The 9,874-nt window shown below is 46.0% G+C and overlaps 1 long non-coding RNA gene across 1 annotated transcript; it reads right to left on the minus strand.

The window, feature by feature from the left end:
• Positions 1–6,736: 6,736 nt before the first annotated feature.
• LOC123157202 (uncharacterized) lies at positions 6,737–9,308 on the minus strand. Its single transcript, XR_006478807.1, has 4 exons — positions 7,654–9,308; positions 7,478–7,579; positions 7,183–7,365; positions 6,737–7,097 (listed from the first exon to the last, which is right to left on the minus strand). It is a non-coding gene; the product is annotated as an uncharacterized lncRNA (long non-coding RNA).
• Positions 9,309–9,874: the final 566 nt, after the last annotated feature.

Genomic DNA, 9,874 nt, shown 5'->3' on the forward strand with positions numbered 1-9,874 from the left:
TAGAATCTCCATAAATTGATCTTGGTGATGCGTAGAAAATTTTGAATTATTGCTATGTTCCCCAACAGGAATATGGTGCTGCTGCTAACACCAAGCCAGGCATGAAGAAGAAAGCTCCTGCGAGAAGAGTGCCGATGTCAAAAGCTAGAGCATTAACACAAGAAACTATGGAGTTTACTCTTGAGACAAAAGAAGATGGTGATGGAAAGAAAAGAAAGGAAAGGGCCAGGAAAACTATTGCTAGAGTGATTGGAAAGCCATCTATGGTGAGAGATTCTACAGAAGAGGAGGAGGAAGAGCAAGATGCACCTCCTACCAAGTCTCAAAAGCTGATGGGGGATGGCATCAAGTCTGGGGCCGCTCCTTCAAAGCCCAAGACTGCCCCCAAAGCTCCAGCTCAAGCTTCCAAGTCTGCACCAAAGAGAAGCACTAGAAACATTCCTGCTGCAGAAAAGAACAAGGCCCTAGTGCCTAAGATTGAAGAAGAAGAAGAAGAAGAAGAAGAAGAAGAAGAAGAAGAAGAAGAAGAAGAAGAAGAAGAAGAAGAAGAAGAAGAAGAAGAAGAGGAAGCCCAAGTGCTCAGAAAATTGAAGCCAAAAGTTCCTGATCATGATGACAATCATCCAGTGGCTGAATATGAAGGAGAGAAAGGATGCAGGTCCAAGATTGTGGAGACAAGAAGATCCCTATGCAGTGAGGAGAAGAACTGTTGTGGACTACAGGTTTCACACTAAGGAACAACAGGACTTCTATGACACTATGCTCCTAGATAAGAAGCCCATTGTGTGTGACATGAAGTGGGTAGACTGGAAATACATTGATGCCAATGAAGATCATTTCCCTGGAGTGCATGAGAGTTCAGAGTCAATGGATTTGACACTTTTGTGGGTCTGAAATTGACCAAGTGGAATGATGAACATATCATGCAGTTCTATTCAACAACTCACTTCTACCTAGACGGCAAGATTGTTTGGATGTCTGAATGTACTAGGTACTTGTCCTCTGTTGCTGAGTGGGCCAAGCTCATTAATGCCCCTAAAGAAGCTGAGGAAGATATTGATGTCTATGTTGAGCGCAAGAAAGGACCACAACTCCATGGCGAACATGCACAAGGAGATACCTAACAAGGCCTTGGAGACACATAAGCTAGGCTCAGTATACTATCTGATGTCAGGACTGGCCACCATGAACACCATTTTGAGGCACACCTTGTTGCCCAAATCAGGAGATCACAGGATGATTAGAGGCCACTCTATCAACTTGCTTCAGCTATTTGATTTGCCCCAGAAGTTTAAAGTGGTGAGTTTGATTGTTGAGACCATCAAGAGAACAGTTGATGACCATAAAAGATCATGTGGGTATGCTCCACACATCTAGATGCTGATTAACTCCAAGATGAGCAAAGGTGTGTACTTGTTGGATAAAGAACACCTTCCATTGAGGCCTGACTTTGAGGACAACATAGTTGTCATGAATGCTGAAGATCCCACATCAGTAGAGGCTCAAGAGAAGAGGGGGAAAGCAAAAGCTGAGAAGGTAGCCAAGATGCCAAGTGCTGAAGAGGCCTCACAAGTTTTCCTCAAGTCAAAGCAAGATCAACTTGGATATCTTATTCAAGCCACTTTAAGGATTGAGAAAGGATTGGCCACCCTGACTCGGAATCAAGAGATCCTAGAGAGGATCATTGAAACAAAGTTCTATGATCTTGACTTGAAGGTGACAGAAATGCAAACAGCTATTGAGCAGCTCCAGGAGGAAGCTGAAGAGAGGAAAGGGAAAGCTACCACAGGTGCTTTTTAGAGAGTGCCTACGGCACAGAGATATGCAGCAGTGCCCCTGACAGACACAAGAGCTACTGCATCAGCACCTGCAGCCACAGCTCCCCTCCGGTTGCAACTCCACCAGCTCCAACAACATCAACTGATGCATTCGTCCTTGAAGTCCTCTCAATGCCACCTCCCAAATATCAATCTTCGAGAGCCGCATAACACTATGCATTTTCAAGCTTTTTGGTAACTTCTTGCCAAAGGGGGAGAAAGTGTATATATCATAGGCTGAGAGAGAGAGAGAGAGAGAGAGAGATTTGCTTCTTTTTGGCTCTTTTTGCTACTTATTTGCTTGCTTGCTTGGATGATATTTTATGGTTATGTGTGTGAGATACTTGTATGGTCATGTGTTTGATCATATCATACTTAATGTTTGTGCTTGGATGATGATATTCTCTATCTCTTATGTATGATCATTCACTTTGCCTTGGTGATGAGTGCATGTTCCTTTTTCTATCATTTTGAGCGCTCCACCAAGATGTATGTGACATGGAAGAGTAACCCATGATCCTAATTGTTTGTGCATTTGCATTCAAAAGCAAATTTTAAAGAATGCACAAATTTAGGGGGAGCTCTTGCTTATCACATACTTCTCAAAGCGACGATGTATTTCATTCTTATTATCATTTGTCAAAGCTTTGATCTATATGTTGTCATCAGTTACCAAAAAGGGGGAGATTGAAAGTGCAACTAATCCCTGGGTGGTTTTGGTAATTCTTAACAACATATAGCTCACTGAACTAATACTCTTTCTAGATGATCATTTTAGAAAGTTTAATGATTGGCATGGCATGGACTAGAGATGTGGACTCCTCAAAATGCTAAGGACACATACTGGCAAAAAGCTCAAGACTCTACATTTTCATTTAAGTGATCCAAGATCACAATGAGTCCATAGGAAAGTCAATGCTATTAAAAGGGGATGAGGTGTTGCTTAATGGCTTACTTGCTGAAAATGCTTATTGATATGCTCCAAAAACCCTCAACCACCTTCTCATATCCACATATGTCCTAAACCTAAAGTCAAACTCGGCCCCACCGATTTGATCTATCCGGCGCCACCGATTTCATTTGACATAGCCACTACCACAAACCCTAATCACTTCGGTCTCACCGGTAGGGATCTCGGTCTCACCGAGATGGGATTGCAAACTCTCTATTTCCCTTCACAATGTTTCGGTCTCACCGAAATGAGCGATCGGTCCCACTGAGTTTGCAACGCAAACTCCCTGTTTCCTTTTCGTAACGTTTCAGTCTCACCGAAATGAGTGATCGGTCCCACCGGGTTTGCCCGACCAACTCTCTGTTTGCCTATTACTGAAATCGGTCCCACTGAGGTCATGTGATCGGTCACACCGAGATCAAGTTACACCCTAACCCTAGCACATCGGTCCCATCGAGTTGATCACGTCGGTCCCACCGAAAAGCCTAATGTTCATATTTTGAACTAAATCGGTGTGACCGAGTTTCACTATTCGGTCTCATCAAGTTTGGGAATACGTGTGTAATGGTTAGATTTTTTGTGTGGAGGCTATATATACCCCTCCACCCATTCTGCATTCGTGGAAAGAGCCATCAGAACGTGCCTACACTTCCAGCATTCATTTTCTAAGAGAGAACCACCTACTCATGTGTTGAGACCAATAAATTCCAATCCAACCACAAGAATCTTGATCTCTAGCCTTCCCCAAGTTGCTTTCCACTCAAATCATTTTTCCACCATAGCCAAATCTGTGAGAGAGAGTTGAGTGTTGGGGAGACTATCATTTGAAGTACAAGAGCAATGAGTTCATCATCAACACACCATCTATTACCTTTTGTAGAGTGGTGTCTCCTAGATTGGTTAGGTGTCACTTGGGAGCCTCTGTCAAGATTGTGGAGTTGAACCAAGGAGTTTGTAAGGGCAAGGAGATCGCCTACTTCGTGAAGATCTACCCAGGTGAGGCAAGTCCTTCGTGGGTGATGGTCATGGTGGGATAGACAAGGTTACTTCTTCGTGGACCCTTCGTGGGTGGAGCCCTTCGTGGACTCGCGCAGCCATTACCCTTCGTGGGTTGAAGTCTCCATTAACGTGGATGTATAGCACCACCTATCGGAACCACGCCAAAAATCTCCGTGTCTACATTGTGTTTGCTCCCTCCAAACTCCTCCCCTTTACCTTCATATGCAATGATTTACATTCCGCTGCTATACTCTTAGAATTGCATGTGTAGGTTGATTTCTTGACTAGTGCTAAGTTGCTAAAATCTGCCAAGACTTAAAATTGGGAAAAGGCTAGGTTTTTATTTGGTCAAGTAGTCTAATCCCCCCTCTTCTAGACATACTTTCGATCCTACACAAGCTCCCTAAACGTATGCTTGCTTTCATGGAGGGGATCTTGGTATTTTGCATGTGTTTGAAAGATTAAAATGCATATTAGTTGTTATTTGTAAATGCTACTAAAAGAAAAAAATGTTCCTGAAAAAAAATATGGATCTTTTTGCGGTGCTTTGTTTCAGTAGAAGGGCATGCTAAGGACAAAAGCATTTACATGTTTGCATCATGGTATGATTTTGTTTATGCATGTGGTTATGGTATGGTTTTTATTGGTGGATATGTTGAACATTCCTAGTGAGTTGTGTTGATATGGTGAGATTTTAGGCCATAAATGTGTGTAGAAAATATCCAGTTTCATAAAGGATGCATCCATTTGTGTTCTTAGCACCAGGGATGCCTTCCATCGTGTCCCGGTGGCGGGCCGCGATCACGGCGGGAGACGATTCAGCGATGAGAGATCAGACGGTTGGAGTTTGGGTTTTGTTTTTTGACGTGCAGCTAGTGCTGCCACAAATTAATCACTTATACAATTTTGGTTAGGCAAAAAAAATGATTGCCATGCAAATATCGATGTATTGTTGGAGCATTTTTTGGACGCCAGAAAAGAAGCAATTTTTTGGATTGCCATGCGTTTTACCGAAAAAAGCTTCTGCCCTGTTTTATATATAAATCAACTATCAATGACAATCCACCGCATACAACACACCCACACCCACACACTCGAGGCAGGATACATGGATGTTGAAGAACAACTACACACTCCAAGCAAAATCTAGCATACTACAGGTATGAAGGTAAATCAACACTAGACTTCGAAGGAGCCCTCAAACGTGACACCAAGAAGAGGGGCAGCCAAAACTCGACGGATCAAGGCCTCCAAAGAGACGTATTCAGGAAGACCGCGACGCCGTACCGTCACTACCGCACGATCTAGAGAATCAAGGTCTTGACCCGGAGCGTACCGGAGCATCAAGAGCAGCCACGACGGGGCCTCCAAGAAGCGTACGACGCCAACAAACGCCGCCGCCGTCGGTGTGGCCAAGGCAGACAAAGTTTTCACCCCGACAAGCACTATCCGCCACCGGAACAGGGTATGCGCAACCAAGAACAGGTTGGCCACCCACACAACTGAATGATGAAAGCTAGCAGCCACGCCGCCCTCACAGCCATGGCCGCCAGCCAACACCCGAGCTGCGCGCCCCGCCCACGGGCACCACGGCTAGCCAAGTTCGACCAGCGAGGGGGCAGAAGGTCCCCCCTTCTACCCTCAAGCAAGCCCCTTGACGAGATTGGGGACGAGCCGGCCAGACCCGCGGGATGGGGGGAGGGGCATTACCGTTAGCGGCCACAGCCAGGCTGCACACCGGGGACCAGGGCCACCGTCGCGCACGACGGCAAGGCCCGAAAGCACCCCTACCTTCCTCCTCGGAGCACCCCAGCCACCACCGCCCGACCACACTCGCCACCAGCCGCAGGACACGGACCAAGAGCAGCGGGAGGAGAAGGTCACACCACCACCATTGCGCCGCCCCCTCCACCGGCCAAGATGGCCATGATGGAGGCGGCCGCCCGCAACTCGAGCCACGCAGATCATTTGTCACTATGCGTTTTATTGTGTGTTGTTGAAAATACTCTAATAACTATGCAACTATGGTTTGTTACTTTGCCAAAGTAAGAGGGGTTTTTAAAGCGAGGAACGTGCATGTTTTGCTCTTCCTCGAAGCCCTGAGTTGTTCAAAGAAAAATGGCCATCATGGAAGAAGAGCTTTTTTCTTTTTGAGGGGAGGATGGAAGGAGAGTTTTTTATTTTACTAGATCATTGATGGCGCGCGTTGCTGCGTCCGTTCATTTTACGATGTAATGATATGTGTTACCATGGTTAGATATTCTTGTGAGTATCTAAACATATCCATATTTTGTCACTAATTAAAGTTGGAAATATTTCCAATTTTCATCAAAATGCAAAAATGGAGCACGGTATCGATCAATAAAGAAAAGGTGTATTTTATTTGGTATGTAAAGCAGAGTGGAAACAGTAATGGACTTGCGGGTCAGGACTGACACGGGTTTTAGTTTTCAGGATTGGAAGATGTATTAGAAGATTGGTGCTCAATTCACAGCACTACGCAAGACAAGATTTAAAGTAGGACTCCGACAGAAATAATAATGCTTAACATAGGCTGTTCCATACCCAATCTAGAAAACCAACCTTTAACTCTTAATCAAGAAAATATATATCCTTATTGGGGGCAGAAATTTTCATCATCTGCAAAATAGTTACAATTATGGGTGTGTGTGTGTGTGTGTGACGCATTGTTTTTCAGTGTGTGTGTTCGCGAAGATACACGTGAGTACTAATCCTATAGTTCTGTTGTGCTAGAGTATTAGACTCCGTTTTGATTATATTTTTTCTTTGGGTGAATATTGTTTTCAGTCAAAATTAAATATTTATCTTCACTCTTTAGCACAATATAACAGATGTCAATATAGGGCATGTAGAGGAAGAGGAAAAAAATTGTCTGTATCAAATATTATTTTTTGCGGGGTGTTGTCTGTAGCAAATATAGCTGAATGCAATGCAGGATCAAACGATATAAAACTTCTAATCATCTTAGCTCTCACAAAATATTGCTCAAATTAGAATTGACAAACATAAAAGTTAATATCTCTTGGCTACCCCCCCGATATGGCAAATCTTTTACCAAAGTAACCCGTAGGAAAAAAATAGGAGCCACAAATCAACAAAAAGTCACGATACTCAAAAGTGGTATGTGGTGGGTGCAGTGTCCCCATAGAATCTCTACTTATTTGCAAAAGCATTGCCCTCACTTGGGTGTACTTCTATCTCAATCCAACCTCTTATATCGAGGGTGGATTCATGAAGAGTCCCAGTAGACAGTCCAAGTGCACTTGTGATCTCTGTTGGCAGTACATGTCTCAAAACATATGCTTTTGCTGCCACCAAAAAAGCGGACGAAAAGTTAGTTCTAGTTAGTACACAACCAAGATGTGATAATTGTGGACATGAAGGGCAACTTACACCAGGTACACGGATTACTTTTTTTTGTAGGATCTGCATCTAGTTCACTGAGAGTGGCTTCGTTTCTTTTTCTGAGTGAAGATTTTGAAGTACCCTTCTACCTTCTGTAGTTAGTTCTGTATAAGCTTCGGGATCTGTGGTTTGAAGAGTCCTTGTATGTTTTTCATTGTGAGATTGACCTATCTGCAGGAAGAAGTGTGAACAAACATTGTTAAGGAAATCTCGCATTAAAAAAACTTGCCAAGAAAAGATGCAAGGAGAGAAGCCTTGCGACGGCTTCAAAATTTGTTGGTACCTAATTGTATGGAGTGGTAAGTGCTCCGGTGTGGATTCCTATGTGAGCACAACTGTTCAATTCGTCACCAGATACAGAAGCCAAATGTTCAGGTTTATCCGTCTGCACGAAGGGTACAAAAATGTGTCAGATCTGAAAAAAGCCACGCAACAAATATAAACTAAGAACTTAGGTACCTTTGGGAAGGAATTGGTTAGCTCCAATAACTTTTTTTTGAACGGTCACCGGGGGGAGAAATCCCCACCTGAATATATTGCTCAAAAAGCTGCCAAAGCCAAGAGTCACCCCTTAAGCTTTGGCTGATTCAGTTTATAAGGAAAACTGGATCGAAAACCTAAACAAGTTGACCCCGTTTATGAGGAAAACCGGGTCAGAAAACCATACAAGTAAGAAGATTACAAGAGATGAGAAAAAAGGACGCCCAGGACAAGGCCTGACCTAGCTATCAGATCGAAGGACGAACACCATAGGAGGCACAAGTAGAAGTGGGGTGTCGTCGAAGGATCACAATACCAAGACTAAGCAAGCAACCTAACGCACCGAACCGGCGTGCATACCGAACCTCGCGACACTACTCAGGAGCAACCACAACCAACGAGTGATAACACGAACCTTGACTGGGAGCTCCGCCATGAGAATTCGAAACGATTAGCAAGTTGGGGAGGCATCTTGCGCCGTCGAAGAGCAAAGATGAACCAGAACAACACCAAGAGCACTAAGCTCACCGCAACACAATGGCCACCAAGGGAGGTACTTGAACATGCACAGCAACATGGCCGACACCAGGGAACACCAACGAAGACGAACACAAAGGAAGCAGGACAACAGCAACAGAAACCACCGTCGACCCCAACCGGCCGCACCACCACCACCAACATTCCGGCAGCAAGCAACACCCACACAACAACCATGTTGACCCCAAAGATGACGCCTTCAAGAAGGGTTGCGACGCTGGTTGCGCCGCCATCATCCGTACAGGAGGACCTGGACTGGGGTTTCCCCCGGGGTCTCGACGAGGAGGGTTCAAACAACAAAAACAACGACGCCTCCAAGGAGGTTAGCGGCGCCCACAGGCGTCGCCGCCGCCGGCTCCAGCTGTAGCAAGGCTTTCGCCCAAGTTGATCTGACACACTCCCGAAGGCCGGTTGAGTGAGGTGAGAGCTGATCTGCACCACCACAAGTGACCATGGCCGCCCATGGACTAATCATACCACCACAAGCCGGATCGAAGTGAATCCAACCTGCCCAAGGCGCATGCAATACCGGATCTGGGAGGGAGTAGCACTGCGAGACACATCACCGGCAGGACCCCTTACACCACGTAGAGGCCACTGCCCCGGGGAGACTAGCAGCTCAAACCTCGGCAGAAAAGGACGCTGGCCCGGCCTTGCAGGCTGCCTCCGGCCAAGCAGGGCAGGAGCAGAGCCGCCACAAAGAGCCCCCGCCGCGCCCACCACGCGCAGATCCGGGCAGAGCGGCCCCAGATCCGCGCCCAGCCGAGCTCTCGCGCAAGATGCACCGAGGACCACCACCGTGGCCGCCGCACCAGATCGGCCACACCCGCGTCGCCGCGAGATGGGGAAGCCCCGCCACCGCCGTCCAGGCGACGGGCTTCGCCCGGCCATGTCCTTCGACGGTGGCGAGGGGAGAGGGCAGGGAGGAGGGGAGGCCGGCGGGATTTGGGGCTTCCGCCCGTGTCGCCCCTGGAGGAGCGACGCGACCTCCAATAACTTTTGTGCTAACACGTTTGTATCTAGAACATAAATTTATGATAAACTTCACATGCGGCTCAGTTGCGACACTCGGTTATGAAGATTGAGGCTATCTGCTATAGTGATTCCACTCTGTACTCTTCACACACACAAAATGAAGTCCACCAATTGGATGGTTATTCTTATGCATTGCATCAAACACATGATATGCACAAGGCTAAATAAATGAAAGCCCGAATCGGTGAGAACAAGCGATGCAAAGACTTAGCAGGAACATAGGCTGACACCATTGCCATTCTTGCCATGATCGAACCTCCTCTTCCCCATACCTCTGGCTACTCGTCGCCTCGTCGGTAAATTGAACACCGCTGGATTCTTCTCCATACAAGATGTTTTGTTTCAAACTTTATTCCTGTAGAACAAAAAACAACTTTATTCCTGTAGAACAAAAAACAAATCAACAATATGTTGAATTGTTTAAATAGGTACCATAGAATAAAGGGGGTCAAACTGAAAAAATGAATCAACGAAAGCTTCATGTCACATAAACGATTACAGAGATGTCACCGTGGAGCGTGGACACACTGGAACCTCGTCGTGGTCACCATGAGCCCATCGTCTCCATGCCAGGCCCTCTGGACTGCATGGAGGAGCTCCTTGCAACATACCTTAGCCCAGGTGCTTG

Source organism: Triticum aestivum, chromosome 7B, assembly GCF_018294505.1.
Source record: "Triticum aestivum cultivar Chinese Spring chromosome 7B, IWGSC CS RefSeq v2.1, whole genome shotgun sequence".
NCBI classification, from domain to species: Eukaryota; Viridiplantae; Streptophyta; class Magnoliopsida; order Poales; family Poaceae; genus Triticum; species Triticum aestivum.